Genomic DNA, 13,181 nt, shown 5'->3' with positions numbered 1-13,181 from the left:
ATTATCAGTAATGATTCTTTCGGGAATCCCATAGCGACAAATGATTTCCTTCTTAATGAAACGGGCAACCACATGTCTGGTGACATTCGCGAATGAGGCTGCTTCGACCCACTTGGTGAAATAGTCGATGGCAACAAGGATGAAGCGATGCCCATTGGAAGCAGTCGGCTCAATCTTTCCAATCATGTCAATGCCCCACATAGCAAACGGCCACGGCGAAGACATCACATTCAGAGGATTCGGCGGTACATGCACCTTATCAGTATAAATCTGGCATTTATGACACTTCCGAGCATACTTGAAACAATCTGATTCCATGGTCATCCAATAATAACCCGCCCTCAACAATTTCTTAGCCATTGCATGTCCGTCGGCATGAGTACCGAAGGAACCTTCATGAACTTCCTGCATTAACATGTCCGCCTCGTGTCTGTCCACGCATCTGAGCAGAACCATATCGAAGTTCCTTTTATACAACACATCGTCTTTGTTCAAGAAGAAACTGCCTGCCAATCTTCTCAAAGTTTTTCTGTCATTGTTGGATGCCCCTGCAGGGTACTCTTGATTCTTCAGAAAGCACTTGATATCGTGATACCAGGGCTTGTCATCGACTACCAGTTCAGCAGCAAACACATACGCGGCCCTATCAAGGCGCATAACATCGATCCTAGGAGCATGGTTCCACCGAACCACCTTGATCATGGAGGATAGAGTAGCAAGAGCATCTGCCATCTGGTTCTCATCACGAGGTATATGATACAACTTTACTGTTGTGAAGAAAGTCAACAGTCTTCTCGTGTAATCTCTGTAGGGTACCAGAGTAGGCTGGAGAGTGTTCCAATCACCATTTACTTGATTGATCACTAGGGCTGAATCTCCGAAGATGTCCAGAGTCTTGATTCTCAAATCAATGGCTTGCTCAATACCCAAGATACAGGCCTCATACTCAACTTCATTATTGGTGCACTCGAAGGTCAGACGAGTGGTGAAAGGCATGTGGGCACCTTTCGGAGTAGTAATGACAGCGCCAATTCCACTTCCTTTGGTGTTGACGGCCCCATCAAACGTTAAAATCCACTTTTCATCTGGATCAGGTCCCTCCCCAACAACTGGCTCTTCATAGTCTTTCATCTTGAGGAACATGATGTCTTCATCTGGAAAATCAAACTTCATCGGCTCATAGTCTTCAATCGGTTGTTGAGCAAGATAGTCTGACAGAATACTCCCCTTGATGGCTTTCTGGGATGTATACTGGATATCATACTCTGTCAGTAGCATTTGCCAATGAGCAACCCTTCCGGTGAGAGCTGGCTTCTCGAATATATACTTGATTGGATCCATCTTGGAGATCAGTAAGGTTGTGTGAGACAGCATGTATTGTCTCAATCGCTTAGCAGCCCATGCAAGTGCACAACATGTCTTCTCAAGCATTGAGTATCTCGACTCGCAATCTGTGAACTTCTTACTCAAGTAGTAGATGGCATGTTCTTTCCTACCTGTCTCGTCGTGTTGACCGAGAACACAACCAATAGAATTGTCGAGTACTGTCAAGTACATAATCAGCGGTCTCCCTGGGACTGGAGGCATGAGGATAGGGGGATTCTGCAAATACTCTTTTATCTTTTCAAAAGCCCTTTGACAATCGTCGTTCCACCTGATAGCCTGATCTTTCCTCAACAATTTGAAAATTGGCTCACACGTGGCTGTTAGATGAGAGATGAACCTTGCAATGTAGTTCAACCTCCCTAAGAAACCACGGACTTGCTTCTCTGTTCTTGGCTCAGGCATTTCCTGTATTGCTTTCACTTTGTCAGGATCCACCTCAATCCCTTTTCCGCTAACAATAAAACCCAACAATTTTCCAGATCTCACCCCGAAAGTGCACTTGTTCGGATTAAGCCTCAACTCGAATTTCCTTAAACGCTCAAACAGCTTCTGCAGATTCATCAAATGTTCTTCTTCTGTCTGAGATTTGGCAATCATATCGTCCACACAAACCTCGATTTCATGATGAATCATATCATGGAATAGAGTCACCATAGCCCGTTGATATGTTGCCCCAGCGTTTTTCATACCAAACGGCATCACCTTGTAGCAGAAGGTCCCCCATGGGGTTATGAAAGTTGTCTTCTCCATTTCTTCTGGTGCCATCTTGATTTGGTTATAGCCAGAAAAGCCATCCATGAAGGAGAATACCGAGAACTGAGCCGTGTTATCCACCAAAACGTCGATGTGAGGTAATGGGAAATCATCTTTAGGGCTAGCTCTGTTCAGATCCCGGTAGTCGACACACATCCGTACCTTTCCATCCTTCTTAGGTACTGGAACGATGTTTGCGACCCATGGCGGATAATTGGTAACCGCTAGGAACCCTGCATCCAACTGTTTCTTCACTTCTTCCTTTATCTTGACAGCCATCTCTGGTCTTGTTCTTCTGAGCTTCTGCTTGACCGGAGGACAACCTTCTTTGAGAGGTAAACGGTGTACCACAATGTCTGTGTCAAGCCCTGGCATATCCTGATAAGACCAAGCAAAGACGTCAACATACTCTTGCAACAGTTCAATCAACCCCTTCTTTACATCGTCTTCCAAAGCAGCCCTTATCTTTATTTCTTTCTTGACGTCCTCGGTGCCAAGATTAATCACTTCAGTAGCCTCTTGATGTGGTTGAATGACCCTTTCCTCTTGCTTTAACAACCTGGCAAGTTCTTCAGGGAGTTCACAGTCTTCATCACCCTCTTCTTCAGCTTGGAAGATTGGGTTTTCGAAGTCGAAGCGAGCCATAGCAGAATCGTTATCAATAGGATCCGGTGATGTGCATCTGGATGAGTGATGGTATGTGCTTATGAGTGTGAACAGTGAGTGAAAACTAAACAAAACATTGCCAAATATTTTTATTCTTTTGAAATTTTGAAAACTGTAAAAATAGAAAAACAGTGAACAAGATTTTGAATGCAAAAGACGTCCTTCATTTATGATAAACACTGTAGGTATTCACATAGATGAGCCCTACAATGAGTCATTACGCCCTGGGCGGAACGCAAGACTTGGACATGCATGAATAAACAAAGAAAAATTACTCCTCTAGAAGAGTGACTTGGACAATTTCCTCGGAAGACCAATTGTTGATGACTTCACCCGGGATCCTCGGACGCACCCAGTTGTCGATGTCGCAATCACTATCCCCATTTTCATTGTTGATCGCAGAGATCTGGCCATATTGGATGACGCCAGCACTGGAGAAAGTAATCGGCCCCTGACGAGTCTGAAGTGCTGAAGTTGTAGAAGTCAGCGCTGGTTGGTACCCAATCCCGAACTTGTCGTCTTTCATTGGTAACTCCAACAGACGTCCCCAACCGGGAGCAACACCTGAATCCACCAAGGCTTGCGCCTGCTTGAAAGATGAGATAGGGGCTCATGCTTTAACCCCTTCCACCGGAGCTGCATCCTTGATCTGAATTGACTCAAAGGCCTGACAGAGAGTCTCATGAATTTCACCTTCCACCTCTACATACTTGAATGTAGATAGGTTACTTACCAGTATGTCCTCCTGACCACAGACGGTGACAATTCTTCCATTGACTGGGAACTTGATCTTCTGATGCAGTGTTGAGGAGACTGCCCCAGCATCGTGGATCCAAGGACGACCCAGAAGGCAACTATACGAGGGACTGATATCCATCACATAGAATACGGTGTTGAAGGTTTGTGATCCAATCTGAATTGGCAATTCTACCTCTCCAAACACCGACCTCTTAGAACCATCGAAGGCTCTCACCATGAGATCGGAAGGTTTCAAGATCAAACCTTCTACTTCTAACCTTGACAGGGCTCTCTTGGGTAACACATTGAGAGAGGAACCTGTATCCACCAGAACATGAGATAACACGGTGTCTTTGCATTCCATTGAGATATGCAAAGCCTTGTTATGATTGCGTCCAGCTGGTGTTAAGTCAGAATCAGTAAAACCCAGCCCGTTGCTTGCATGAACATTTGCAATGATCCCTTCTAGCTGGTTTACTGAGATCTCCTGAGGCACATATGCAGTGTTAAGGACCTTCAGAAGTGCCTCCCTGTGTGCTTCTGAACATAACAGGAGTGAGAGAATGGATATCTTAGACGGCGTCTGAATCAACTGATCGACTACCTTGTAGTCGCTTTTCTTTATGATTCTCAGAAGCTCGTCCACATCCTTCGCAAAAGTGGGCTCAGAGCCAGCTTGGGGTGCAGAGGTACCCTCATTTACAACTTGTTTGCCTTTGGCCTTAACCCCGGCATCAGTGCTCTCAGTTTGGGTAACCGGTGGTGAGAACAATCTACCACTCCTGGTGAATCGCCCGATTCCACCAACATTATCCACTGCGGGACCTTCAACTTCGAGTTCAAACTTTTGACCCTCTTCTACCTTCAAAGGTCGTTCCACCCCATGATCGTGTGTGTATACACTCCCACCATAATGCCAAGGAATGGCTCTATTGCTTGTGAAAGGTAAAGGACCAGGGGTTGTGATTGTCATAGCGGCCGGTCGCATTGGTGGCACTGGTTGTGCTTCTGGCACACTGATCTGATTAGTCGGGTAAAAGATGGTGATAGTAGCGACATCATAGTCATACTCGGAAATTTCATTCATTGAAACAAAAACATCCGGAACACCGGAATCAAGTTCAGTTACATCAAGATCAGGCACATTGTTTGGTATATCAGCAACAACATTTGAAAAATTAAATACATCAATGGGAAATACACAATCAGCAGGAACAACATCTGTGAATTCTTCAACAGCGTCTTCAAACACCTCTTCAACTACCCCTTCAGCAAACTCTTTGGCAGACAAGTCTTCAACTTGGAGGGTACCATTGTCAAGCAAGACCTGGATACCCTGCTGCAGCTTCAAGCAATCCTTACCCTGTGTAGCGCATTCCGAACAACCTTTCCCACAACCGGGGAAGACATCGGCCTTCAACAAGCATTCCTTAATTTCCCACAACGGGGTCTTCAACTTCAACACATCCTTAACAAACTTGGCTTCTCCCTCCAGCATATTAACGTTTGCACCACCATGCTGTGGCATGGGATTGTTGACGACATTAGGAGTCGGTGCAAGGCTGATAGCCTTTGAATCAATGAGGTTCTGAACTACGTGCTTAAAAGCTTTGCAGTTCTCAATATTGTGGCCAGGTGCCCCAGAGTGGAAACTACATCTAGCATTGGCATCGTAACCCACCGGAAGTCTACCAACCGGAGGAGCCAGAGTGCGTAGCTGCACAAGTTGTAGCTGTATAAGACTAGCAAGCAGTTGAGCGCACGACATTGGAAGAGTGTCGAAACGCCAGTCCATCATCCTCTGCCTCTGTTGATAGGTGGGTATGTTACCTGGTTGTTGTTGTTGTTGATACTGAGCTGGCTGCCGTTGTGGTTGTTGTTGTTGTAGTGGTGCTGCAGCCGGAATAGTCACAGCTGCAACATACGGTTGCCGATGATAGTTTTGAAAATTATTGCTCCTATTTTGATATGAAGACACGGAATTCACACCCCCTTCCCTCTGCTTCTGTCCTCCCATGAACGGCTTCTTTACTCCTGATGAAGATCCACCTCCATTGTGGCTCTTGTAGGTCTTCAATTAATTTTCTACCCTCTCTCCGGTAGAGACCACATCAGCAAAGTTGGAGGCATTGCACCCCACCAGACGCTCCAGGTAAGGTCCAGGCAACGTATTCATGAACATGTTGGCCATCTCCTTTTCCAACATGGGAGGTTGAACACGGGAAGCTGTCTCCCTCCAGTGTTGAGCGTACTCCCTGAAGCATTCATTGCTTTTTAGAGACAAATTCTGGAGTTGAGTTCTGTCTGGGGCCATGTCCGTATTATATTGGTATTGCTTCACAAAAGCCTCCGCCAAATCCCTCCAGCAACGGATATGGGCTCTATCCAACCTCATGTACCATTCCAGGGATGCCCCAGCTAGGCTGTCCTAGAAGAAGTACATGAGTAGCTTCTCGTCATCAGAGTATGCAACCATCTTTCGGAAGTAGGCTTGCACATGGGTCTTCGGGCAAGAGCTACTGTTGTACTTGTCAAAGATTGGGACTTTGAACTTTGGTGGGACCCTCACGCCTGGGACCAATCCCAAGTCAGAAACATCTACCCCCAGGGGGTTTTGTCCTTCTACCGCCTTCAGCCTCTCCTCTAATCTCCTGAACATGGGATCCATGCCATGGCCCAAACCAAAGTCTTCTAGCAGCAAGAACTGATCATCTTGATCATCGTGGATGGGTTGTTGATCAAGGTTGTTATGTGGGATCGGGACAGGCCCCGGTCCATTAACCTCTGCATTTGGAGGATCAGTCACGACCTCTGGTTGAGTAGTTGCGGGATTCCTTTGTATCATTTGTCTAATCTCTTGCTGTCCCTGCGCTACTCCCTGAACCACGTCCATGAACTGGTTCATGCGGACCCTCATCTCAGCAAGTTCTGCTTGTAGACCCTCCATTGCTTTCTCGAGTACCGTACCGGTGATTTCCTGAATTAGCTATCCTACTAATGGAACACCCCACAAAATGAGAACACCGCGACGGTACCTGTTATGCAAGACATGCTATGGATATGCAAATGTAATGACATGTTTATCAAATCCAAAAGGTATTCGAACCCTTTAATTCCAGTCTCTCGTCAGATAAAAAGTGTAAGGAAAAACCCCGACCAGAATCAAGAAGAAGATATCAGCCCCTGGGAATAGATAAACATGTGTTGAATGATTTGAATGCAAAATGATGTGATGCAATGCAGTGACATGGAGATCGGGACTGCTGTATCCGCTCGAGCAACTGTCGGGTTGCACTGTCTGAAGAGAAAAACCCACTGAAGAATAAGATCAAAACTCTGCTCCAGAAAACCGGGTTGGTTGGAGGTTAAGGTTTTCCTGAATTTAGCCCGCCCCTCACTGGTAGGTTCTAAGAACAGAAGTTTGTCAGTTTTAGCCCTTCAGTCAAGAATAATACGTTTACCACTGAAGGTTTGGCATTATTACGGGATAAAAAGACCTCTGCTGACTCCCCTCAACAGGATATCCTAAAGCAAGTTCCCAGTCTCGGGGTCCTCGGATTGATCAGCGAGAATGCGCCCACCAGAGCTAACATAAACGCGTCTCGGAAGAGAGGCCTCGACTGAGTTCTCGGGAAATGGTCACCAGAGTCGATGATTTCTAAAGGAATATCTGTCGTTATGGAACACCCATAGGACAGAATATATCCAACATAAACCTCGTCTGGAATGTGGGTCTCATGAACGACTTAACGTAGCAACATACCACGCAAGCCTCATGATTATCCACTCTAACACCTATGTGTGCACTCAAGCCTGGGTAGTGGGCTTATCTCTCATAGAACAGTCCCAACCCAACAAACAAACAACCCACAGATACAGCAAGCATATGTACATGAATGCAATAAGGTAAAGCAGGTAAATGCTGAAAATAAATAACTGTACAAAAGAATAAACACCCAACAAACAAGAAACCTACAAAAGCTAGGAGGGACTCGCTTAGGGAAACCGGGTCCCCAGCAGAGTCGCCAGCTGTCGCAGCCTGAAAAATACAGAGGTGCGAAAAAAAAAACAACCGGCGAAAGAAGTGACAGAAGAGTCGCCACCGTGCGTTATTTATCCCAAAGGAGGGAAAGGAAACGCTCGAAGTAAACCTGGAGAAAGGAAAGGAAAAGACAAGGTCTCGCAACCAAATCTTGGGTTCGGGAGTCGATTATGCGAAGGGACGGTATTAGCACCCCTACGCATCCGTAGTACTCTACGGGATCCACTCTTGTTGTTCTTGTCTAAAGGGTGTGTATTTATCTAATGTACTATTTACTAAAAGAAAGGGTCAGAGAAAATGACTCGCACGGATGTCGCATCCATTGCATACGTATCTCATATGAACATGAGAATCAGAGTCTTCGTAGCTCGGCTACCTAGGGGTTAAAGAGGAGTGTGCTCGCTAAGACATCGCGTCTTATGCCTACGTATCTCATCTGGAATGAGAATCAGAGCAAGCCGTAGTTCGGCTACATAGGGATTGCCATCTGAACATGGACTTACAAAGGAGGACACCAGTTGTGTCAAAGGAGAGTGGGCAATGTGTTCACGTCCTAGCAGTAGGTGTCGCAGCTCGCTGAATCGAGTCTTAGGCAGTTACCTCTTTGCAATAGAACGGACTACATGCCACAAGATCGGAGACGCTCGGAAAGGTCTAGAAGTGGGGGAGCTCTGCCCTAGAGTTGTCATGCAATATGTACTTAAGTGTTAGGATTTACAAATGGGAATATCTACCTAATGTTAGCATGCAAAGAATATGGGAATTCTACCTATGTTATCATACAAAAGAATAAGGGAATCCTACCTATGTTATCATACAAAAGGATATGGGAATCTTACCTATGTTATCATACAAAGGGTTCTATCTAATGGGTGCTACCTAATCGGAACAAGAGTTGACGAGTGGAGCAAGGAGAAATGTTAGGGATAAGGGTAGATGGCGATGCATGAAGCAATCGACTTACAAGGTTGATGGCGATGCATAAAGCAATCGACTTACAAGGTTGATGGCGATGCATAAAGCAATCGACTTACAAAAGGGTGGATGAATACGTGCTGGTTCTGTTAGGTTTTGAAAAATGATTACTCGACGTTGGATCGAGGTTTTGATCTTGCTTTGAAATGGTTATCGAATGTTCATTTTAATTCTTGTATTAACAGATGAATAAAGAATGAAAGAATAAATATTATACATTTCATGGGAGAGGGATACATTTGTTATGAATGGGGGTTGACATGGCAATCAAGCAATATAAGTATATGCCTCATACACCATACAAGTAGGCCACAGTTAATCACACAAGTAAGATATAAACAAGTATATAATCAAATCAAATAATCAAAGAATGAAATGAATTAGCATTAAATAATGTATGAGAAGTATAAACATGTTAATCAATCAAACCAATAGAAACATGGATGAAAGAAACAAGTATAAAATATATCAAATTAAACAGACAAGTGAAACTATGCACACAAAGAATCAATGAACAATTTAATCGGGAAATAATGCAAGGATCAAACAAAATTGAGGTGAAAGGCCTCTAATACATGGCATATGAGATGGACAAGGGAGGATCAAAAGATCTCTTCAATTGCCTTAAGCAATCCCTAAGTCAAACATCAATCATACAAAAGTCAACCGAAAAATCAAGTCAACTTAAAAAATGTCAAATAAATAGTAAATTAATCACAAAAATTATGAAAAATTAAATTAAGTTAGGTGGGGTCAGGACATCATCATCCCCCAAAAATATTTTTAAAAAAATGAAAATTGGTTATTGAATTAATTGAATCAAAACAAAGGTCAAACCAAAAGTCAAACAACAAGACTAGGTTAGAAATAAATCAAAAATAAATTAAAAATGGGAAATAAAAATTCAATAAAAGGTCAAGTTGACCATGAGACATTGGTCAACCCTCATCCCAAAAAATTAGAATCTAAAATTGATTTTAAGTCATGTAAATAAAAATAATAAGAAAAGTGTATTTAAAAGGACTATTTGAAATAAATAATTGACATAAAATAGTAACATTAAATAAAATATGAAAATAAAAATTAAATAAATTAAATAAAACATTAAGGAAAGTAAAAAATATTTTTTTATATTTTTATAAATGGATAAAGTATTTTTATTAATTAAAAATGCAAACAGAAATTAAATGTGGAGTTTAAAAAAAGAAATAAAAATAAATGAGCAAAAGCAATGATGGGCCAGATGGTGGTGCAGGTAGCAGTGTGGGTGCTAGGCCCAGCCCGTGCATGAGCTGTACCGCGTGTGACAGCATGGAAACAACATTTTTATTAAATCATGTGAACCAACCTCAATAGGTCAAGTTTCATTAAACTAACTAAAAGACAAAACACAAGGCGGACGGTTGGGATCAGTTTCCAGGCACGCGATCGAACAGGCCACAGCATGCCACGCTTTTCTTCCTTCATGCAACGTAAATACAGCAACCAACAACATGCGATTTTGAAAAAAAAAAGAAAAAAAAAGAAAAAACAAGAACTCCCAACTTCCACTCAACCTATCTCCCTCTCTAGTGCATGAAATCAGATGATATAAAAAACAAAACTCAAGTTCAAAGGGAGAGGAACACCATGGTGTTTTACTTCGTTACAAATGGTGACTTAAACATGGAGTAAAATGGACAGTAAGGCAGCTACACACGAGAACGGATATGAATGATATGAACTTAGAATCATGAACCATGCCTCACATTGAGGGCTTCAACAACATACATGTCATATGGAGACAAAAAACAAAGATAAGGCAAACATGGTTGTGACATGATAACAGCTATGGAATGGTGGTATGAACATATGAAGAGTAACCATGGCAGACAATAAAACAGTAGTGAGCAAAAGCATGGGGTGCTTACCTAATGGAAATGAGTCCCTCGCTCCTTGCTAGTGGAGAAAAACGGAAGGAAGTGTGCTGCTACTTGTGCTGCAGTCTTGGAAGAAAAAAGGAAGAACAGCTGTCTCGTGTTGCTCTCACTTGCTTGCAGCCAGAATTTCTTTTTTTCATCCCCTCTCGGATTAGGGTTTCAAGGTTTATATATGTTGGTCCCAAGTGTTCTTAATGGGCTTAGGTCCAATTGGATTTGATTGTGTGCACTTGAAACAAGGTTGGCAATGTGAGGTGGTATTAGGAAATGACTTATTTGGCATGGTTTAAGTGAGCTGCACCAGAAGTACATGAACAAATGAGGAAAGAAAGTGGGCTGGTAGTTTGTGCAGCATATTGGTCTGGTTTAAAAATATTAAAATGTTTCTGAAATGTTTCTCTGCAGACACCACGGCCAACAGCTGAACTGAGAGTCTCGGAGCTTTGCATGATCTCCTGATAAGCAAGCTTTGGTATCCAAAATGTTATGGGGTTGAAATTCCTAATGAAAGACTATCTTGTTTTGCCACTAAGGCTTTGGTGAACGTTGGTAGTGACATGGCAAAGCTCGTCCCTGGTCGTGTTTCAACAGAAGTTGATGCGCGTCTTGCTTATGACACACATGGCATTATCTGGAAGGTGCATGACCTGTTGAAGTTGTACAATGATAGTAATGTCCCTCATGAACGTCAGCTATTTAAAATTCCCTCAACATGGCAGGGAATAGAGGCTGCAAGATTTCTGGAATCCGAGGGCATACAAACACATTTGACTTTCGTTTACAGCTTTGCCTAAGCTGCAGCTGCTGCTCAAGCTGGTGCATCTGTGATTCAAATTTTTGTTGGTCGCGTCAGGGACTGGGCACGTACTCATTCTGATGACGAAGAGATAGAAGCTGCCCAGTTGAGGGGAGAGGATCCCTGGTTGGCATTGATCATAAAGGCTTATAATTATATTTACAAATATGGACACAAGTCAAAGTTGATGGCAGCAGCAGTTCACAACAGCAGAACCTTCTGCAACCAAACTAGTATAATACCTCTCAACAATCGGTTATGCAAACCTCACCTGCTATGCATCCTTCAACGATGAAAATGATTCTATCTAGCCTTCAACAAAATCAGCAGTCTAACAATGTTCAACAGTCAACACAGTCTAGGCTTCAGCAACATTCCTAAATTATTAGGCAGCAACTTCAACAGAATTCTATTCCTCAATAGCAACAACAACACCAAGCTTCTGAAGACGAGAAATACACTCAATGGAAGTCTCTCGTTCCTATTCTCTACGATGGGCTTGCGAATCATAACATCGTTTGGCATTCTCTCTCTTGCAGGTGGGGTCCTCAGCTTGAACAAACTACTTATAAGAATCGGCAACGACTCTATCCTTCTGAGCAGACTGATGACAGTGTCCCAAATACTTTGGTGATTGCGAATTGTGAGGTTATGAAAACTAGGGTTGCAGCTGCAGAGCATATTCCATAGTTTAATGAAGAGGCTCACTCTCTATTTGTTAAGAAGTACAAGACCATCATACAACCGGGGGAGGTGAACAGAATTAGGGAATTGCCATAAAATTCTAAAATAGTGGCTACTCACACAGGCAGCCCTGATGTTCTCATTTGGGAGGTTGAAAGTCGACCTAACCGTCACATTATTCTTGGAGCTACAAACTCTCCTCCAAGGTTGTTTTTCCAACATGCTGGTCATAGAGACAAAGTTGATTGACTTCCATTAGAATGCTTATGATCCATGGGTAATTATAAGTGTGTCTGATGATTGTGAAAGTACTGGTGGAGGAGGAACATTGCAGACATGGCGCATGAGTGATTTTCTCTATAGACCGTGGATGAGTTTTGACTCTAAGCACTACCTGACCAATGCTTCACCACTTACGACCAATTTCATGCAACATAGCACTTCTAGAATCAACATTATGTGCATCAATTCTTGGTTTCACATGGAAAAAGCATCCACCGTGCAATTGTAGTTGGAGTCAGTACAAGTCAACCTGCATAATCTAATCCACTGCATATCCTGTGAACGGCATCGACGACACCGGAACCTCCGCGTCGCTTCATTCTGGTAAGTTGCTTCAATCTATCGTAGCTCATAGCATCATGTTTTCATTTTGTTGCTTGTACGAATGGCTAGCCTCGATTCCATGTTATTCTCGATATTGGTCGAAGTTTTGGCCTGGAATCCATTCTGGTGACACGAAGGGAGCGGGATTAGGCGTTGCAGCAGGTTGGTATAGCAGGGCAAATGCAGTATGATGGAAGTTAATTGGCAAAGCAAGATTCCAAAGGTTCAAGGTGTGACCATGTTGACATTAAAGTGAAGAAGCCAAGCACAAGTGGTTAAACCAAAGATCACATGGTCATGCATAATGTCATGAGAGTTAGGACTAGTCATTTAGTGATTAAGGATGACCAATGGCATAGGGTTGACTTTGGTCAAAGTTGACCAAAAAGTCAACTGTTGACCAAAGTCAACAATTGGTTAAAATTCAATTTTATTTGCATTTTCCTTGTAAATGGACAAATGATTGATGATCATGGTGAAAATTAGGGCTTTTGGGTTTTGGGTGACTTTGGTCAATGTTGACCAGAAAGTCAATTGTTGACCAAAGTCAACAATTGGTCAAAATTGTCAAGACTTGTACCCTTTTTTTTATGTAGAATCAAATGCGATGGTTTAG

At 43.0% G+C, this 13,181-nt stretch overlaps 1 pseudogene; it reads left to right on the top strand.

The window, feature by feature from the left end:
- The first annotated feature begins 10,473 nt into the window (after positions 1 to 10,473).
- On the top strand, positions 10,474 to 11,965 carry LOC127081072 (uncharacterized; annotated as a pseudogene).
- Positions 11,966 to 13,181: the final 1,216 nt, after the last annotated feature.

The sequence above is a fragment of the Lathyrus oleraceus genome, chromosome 5 (assembly GCF_024323335.1).
Source record: "Lathyrus oleraceus cultivar Zhongwan6 chromosome 5, CAAS_Psat_ZW6_1.0, whole genome shotgun sequence".
Taxonomy (NCBI): domain Eukaryota; kingdom Viridiplantae; phylum Streptophyta; class Magnoliopsida; order Fabales; family Fabaceae; genus Lathyrus; species Lathyrus oleraceus.
This window is presented reverse-complemented; position numbering and strand designations above follow the sequence as displayed.